Source organism: Galeopterus variegatus, unplaced genomic scaffold (genome assembly GCF_000696425.1).
Source record: "Galeopterus variegatus unplaced genomic scaffold, G_variegatus-3.0.2 Scaffold683, whole genome shotgun sequence".
Taxonomy (NCBI): Eukaryota; Metazoa; Chordata; class Mammalia; order Dermoptera; family Cynocephalidae; genus Galeopterus; species Galeopterus variegatus.
In genome coordinates, this window is record NW_007726794.1 from 322,082 (window position 1) to 328,081 (window position 6,000).

A 6,000-nucleotide genomic window follows, 5' to 3' on the forward strand; every position below is an offset into this window, starting at 1 on the left:
GAGACCCAGAAGTACATACAATGTCAACAATTAAAAGCTGAACTGCACAAAAGCCTTCTCCAGGGAATCAGCAGCAATGAAACAATTTAGCTCAACCACAGGGCTCAAATGCTGGTTCCAACAGGAAGTTCCCCCATTTTAGAGGTAAGAAAGGAAAACAAATTAGTTCCAGTGCAGAGTTTAAGTGGTGGGCACAGTGAATAATCCAACACAGAACTGAAAGAAAAAACAAAAAACCCACAGATCAGAGACGAAGTTCTGATATTAACCAGTAAAGGTCTAATACCACCAAAGAACACCTATAAAACCTAGAAGAGCTGGAAGCCCCCCAGGATCCTAAGCCAGGGTGGAGGGCGGGACTAGAGTCTCAGCCATAACCCCGTGATGTCCACATCCAGCCCAGTGATGACTACTGAGCCACGTCTAGAAGTGCCCTGGGCTCCCAAGTCAGGATGGGGGGCCAAGTGCCTCAGCTGTGCTCCACCCGACATTTGCATCCAGCCCAGTGATGACCACCAGGCCACCACCGGAAGCCCCCTAGGCTCCCCTGACAGAATGGGGGGGTGCCACCGGCTTTGATCATGCCCCTCCCTTCTTCCTCCATATCCCACCCTATTCCCCTCTGCTTTCCCCTTTCTCCCTCCCCCCAACTGCTCTACAACATCTTAGAATGTAAGATAATAATAATATAATCAATTAATTAATTTAAAAAAATCATTAGTGAGACTGTTACTTGGCCCAAGTCTGGCTGCCTGACTACCCCCCCCCCCCCCCAAAAAAAAAAAGAAAACGAGAAATCTGGTGAGGCTGGCACAGAGCCAGGGAATTGAATGGGAGTAGGGATGGGGGCAGTGTTTCTCCCTAAGTGGCCACTCCTGCATGGATCCAGTTGGTAGGAAAAGCAGTTGGCCTGTCGACTTTATCTGGAGCAATCACGAACCTGTTTGTCCATCTATTCTGATTCTATAGATACAAAGTGAAGAGAGGAAGCCCAGGCTCTTGAATGTGGATGAGAAGAGGGGCGGGAGGATGGTGGTGGTTGAAGAGCAAAGAAAAACAGAGTAAATCCTATTCACCTGGCCATCATCCCTGCTGTCTGTTGGTCGCTTGTGTACACACACACACACACTAATGTGCACGTACACACACGCACTCACATGCATGCACACACACATACACACACAGCTTCGGCACCTCCTGTCCCTGCCACAACTGTCTTTAATCTGTCTTCCGTGTCTCCAAGGAAGAGACTTTGACCTGCTCTTTACCTTCCTTCTCTTCCTCATATAAATCCCCTTTAACTGTGTTCTCCCTCCTGAGCTTTCTATCCCTTCATTTTTACTCTCCTCGGTCTTTGGCTTAAGAAAAACTCAGGACATGTAGAGAAACCATTACAATATGAATTGAAGGGAATTTTACAGCCCACTTCTCCCCTCCCCAGCCCCTACCAACCCAGCCTCCTATGTCCATGCTAGAAAGTAGGGAAGGAGGAGAGAAAAGAAGCAAACTTTGATGAATAATTGCCTTGTGCTGGGCACTGTGCTTAGACTTTTAAGTGCATGATCTCATTACGTCTCCTGACAACTCTGGAAGCATGATTTTAGTTAGCACCTCTTTCCTGAAATTCAGAGAAACTAAGCAATTTACTTAAAGGCCACTCAACTAGTCAGTGGCAGGACTGTGATTTGAACTCAAATCTTTTTGACCCAAAGGCCATGCAACATCAATTTTTCAGATGAATCTAATAAAAGCTACATGCAGAAAATTGTTGTTTAATAAGGCATGTGTTCTCTGGCAGGGAGATCTGTTCTAGCTTTTCCTTGGGAACATAGATTAGGTAACTGATACCTTAATTAGCATAGTCTGCTCTTTGAGGGATGCAAGCAGAGGACAGGTAAGGGTCAATGAGGTAGGAGTAGTAGGGACAATGTTTCAGATAGCCAGCACTGGGTGGAAGATACTGGAAAAGAAGACCAAAGGGTAGATCCTAGAGTTCAAAAGACCTTGGGAGACTAACTACTTTTCTAAGGCAGGTTTGCTTTTAAATGTCCTACATGCCACCTGCTCTATCATGTTCTACATAATGATGCCTACCCCGTCACTATACAGTAGTATTTCCAAAGTTCCCCAAGTCATCCTTCTGTGTTAAATACTAAACCTGTTGACCCAATTCCTTGTTTGCACTGGACTCTGGAGTCTACTTCTCATTTACTATTAATGCCATATTTTAATTCAGCTTTACTTCAACCTTCTCTTGAGTCTTTCTTCTTTCTGTCTTCCTTCTCTGAGATTTTCATGGAAGCTTCATGGAATAAGCAATGATGCTGAGAGATGTGCAGGTCCACCCCTGCTTAATTCTCACCTGCCTCAGCTCCCCTTCCCCTCCAGCTTTACCAGAGAGAAGAGGGCCTAAAACCACAAGCACTCAGAGAGATGAGGTTGAACTGAAACTTTCCATCCTGCAAGTCAACCTTGCTTGCATCTGTTGTGCCCAGGACGGACCAGTGAACTGCAAAAGATAGCTCTAGCATCAGGCTCACCAGTGACTAGAGGTGTACTTTTGCAACCTCCACAGGAGCCTGTTTTCCTGACAGTCTTCCTAATGTGAGCTTGGTTGCCATAGCAACAGCCAATCTCTGCCTGGAGGAGAGATTCCTCCTATAATGAACCTCAAAGACCTTAAGGTGAACATGGATAATCTTTGTTGTTTTAGGCATGAGAGGCTCACAATTTCTTCCCTCCCTATTAGGTTGCTAAGAAATAGTTATGGCATTTATATCATGTTAACCAGAAGTGAATCTGACTTACAATTTCCCTTTAAAAAGCTGGCTAATCTGGTGATATAGAGATCACTGGGTTCCTGGGTCCCCAGGCCACACTGAGGTATGGAAAAAATCTGGTCAGTCACGCATAGCACCATCAAAAGGTTTTCAGTCTTGTCTCCCAGTTTTATTTGAGTAAAGCCATTGCTCTTCTCAAGTCCTTCTCAGCACTTGTCAGATCGAATAAATCCCCTAAAATGGAAGTTTGGAGACTTCCAGCAGTTGGTGCCTCCCCTACAAACCACCGTAATTTTCTCCTGTCTTGCTCACTGGGTACGATATTCACACCGTTTTGTTCTCTTCCTTTGGAGATTCACCCATGACTTACCAAATAATATTGATCAACCCTGGTGTGGTAGTAATGGTATGACTCAGTCCACAAGCATGGCCAGACTCAGAGACTTCCCTGGAATTTTTGCCAGTACTATATGGGAAGGCACTCTTATGCCCTACAAGCTGGAAAGCAGGTAGACCATGAACCTTTGGCCATCATGTCCAACGTGTGGAGAAATTCTGTATTAGTCTGCCAAGGCTGCCATAACAAAATACCAAAGGGTGGTTCAAACAATTGAAATATATTTTCTCACAGCTCTGGAGGCTGGAAGTCCGAGATCGTGGTACTGGCAGTGTTGTTTCTTTTTTTTTTTTCCTTTTTGTCTTTTTTCGTGTCCAGCAACGGATCGCAACCCTCAGTGTCACGCCCGTACCGGACCAGGACCGGCAACGGGATCGCAACCCTCGGTGTTGCTCCCGCACCTCGCTCAGCCAGTGAGCTGGAACCGGTCTGTATGTGGGATCCGAACCCTCGGCGGGAGCGCCGCCGCGCTCCCAAGCGGCGCACTGTAGCAGTGCGCCACCGGGCCGGCCCGGCAGTGTTGTTTCTAGTGAGGCCTCGCTCCCTGGTGTGCAGATAGCTGCCTTCTTGCTATGTCCTCACATGGCCCTTTTTCTGTGTGCATGCTCCTGGGTTCTCTTCCTCCTCTTATAAGGACACCAGCCTTATTGAACTAGGACACCACCCTATGACCTCATTTAACCTTAATTACCTCCTTAAAGGTCCTGTCTCCAAATACAGTCACATTGGGGGTTAGGGCTTCAACATATGAGTTCTGGGAGACACAATTTAGACCATAACAGATCCCACAGAAGAAACGGAGAGAAAGGTGGAGCCCCAGTGACATTATTTTAGGCCCTAGATAAAGTAAATCAGCCCTATCCCTCTGAATATTCCAGTTTCTGCAGTAATTTTCCTTTTCTTTCTATTCTACTCTCTTGAATATTTAAACATAGCCACGTAATAACCATTGCTTGGTTAAAAAAAGAAATAGTGTTTTGGATATTAGAAACTACCAACATTACTCTTTTCATTATAAATTAAGAAGAACTATTATAATCTATATAAGGTTTTCTACATTGCATTTTAACCAAAGATATATTAACTGTAGACATCTCAATTATTTTATACATGTCAAAGTGGCCTTAAAAAACGCTATTGCCTTAATACCTTCCTTAAGCACAATTTTTAGAAGAGTCAGCTGTTTTAATACCTTACACCTATGATCAAGCAGAGATGAGAGAACCTCAGAATTCAAAAAGAATCTGTGTGCTTACCACTTCTGATACAAACATCAGAAGCTGGTTCCTAAAGCTTCTACTTTTAAGTAAAAATAATATCCATTTCCTTTCCATTCATAAATGCAAAAAACTACAGGTGATATCCAGCCAGTTGTCTAACTTAAAGCATTATTACTGTATTCAAAGGATAAAATTCATGATATTTATACACTCAATTTGAGAGATGAGAAAACAAGAGACACAAGCTTGCTGAATCATACCTTCTGTGTATGCCCCACATCCCTCTCCTTGGCCGACGCTTAGCTTTTAGACCAATTTATCCATGCTACAGGGTACAATTGGGGAAAAAAAGGAAAATCTACAATGATGTTTATACTTTAACTAAAGAAAATGCCACCAAATCAATTTATTATTTAGACTTTATTGCAAAGAAGGACCTCCATTTTGCTATGCTAAATACAAAATTCTAAACTTTGAGCTCCTTAACCACAGAAAACGTGCTCTGATCCATCTTGTGTCCCCTTCCCCTACTGCTGTGGCTGGCCCAGAGTCAAGGATCAAGAAATATGTTTTGAATGAATGGACATAAAGCCACAATTACAACCTTGAATGATAATGACAGTGGCAATTTATTAAAGATGTCTTATGAGCCCAAATTTTGAACCCAGCTTCCCCAAAGAGCATGTGATAGAGTGGGGTTACCCTTGATAGACTGTGACTAAAGTTAGAAAAGATGGGGGTTTTTTTGTTTTTTTTGTTTTTTTTCTTTTTGTCTTTTTTCGTGTCCGGCAACGGATCGCAACCCTCAGTGTCACGCCGGTTTTTTTGTTTTTTTTGTTTTTTTTCTTTTTGTCTTTTTTCGTGTCTGGCAACGGATCGTAACCCTCAGTGTCGCGCCCGTACCAGACCGGGACCAGCAATGGAATCGCAACCCTCGGGACGGCGCCCGCACCTCGCTCAGCCAGTGAGCGGGAACCGGTCTGTATGTGGGATCCGAACCCTCGGCGGGAGCGCCGCCGCACTCCCAAGCGGCGCTCTGTAGCAGTGCGCCACCGGGCCGGCCCAGAAAAGATGGTTTTAGAAGCACCATCAGATCAGATGTCAGAAAATCTGGGTTCCTGTCTTGGTATTTCACAAACAAGCTCTATAACATTGCACCAGATGCTTAATCTGTCTGTGTCTCAATACTTTCATCAATAGGTAAAGTTTAATTAAGTCCATTGAGACATCACTGTGAACTCTAATAGTTCACGAACAATTAATTTGAAAATGAAAAGTGTTGAAACTTCTGCAATTGGGTTGAAATCTACCTTTACCAACAGATTCCTAAAATTCATCAGCTCCCACCAGCCTACGCATGCCTGGTATCCTGGCTTCTGCCACATTTCCTTCTGCTGAGATTTCCCCCCGACTCCTCTCATTTCTCTAATTCCTAAGCATTCCTCAAGATCCAGACCCTTTCCCATCTCCTTGAAGCCTCCCAGACCACATGCACCAGGGTGTACGTACGGTGCACATGAGCCCAAGGGTGGAGCATACCTGATACTTTTTTTTTTTTTTGTCTTTTTCCGTGTCCGGCAACGGATCGCAACCCTCAGTGTTG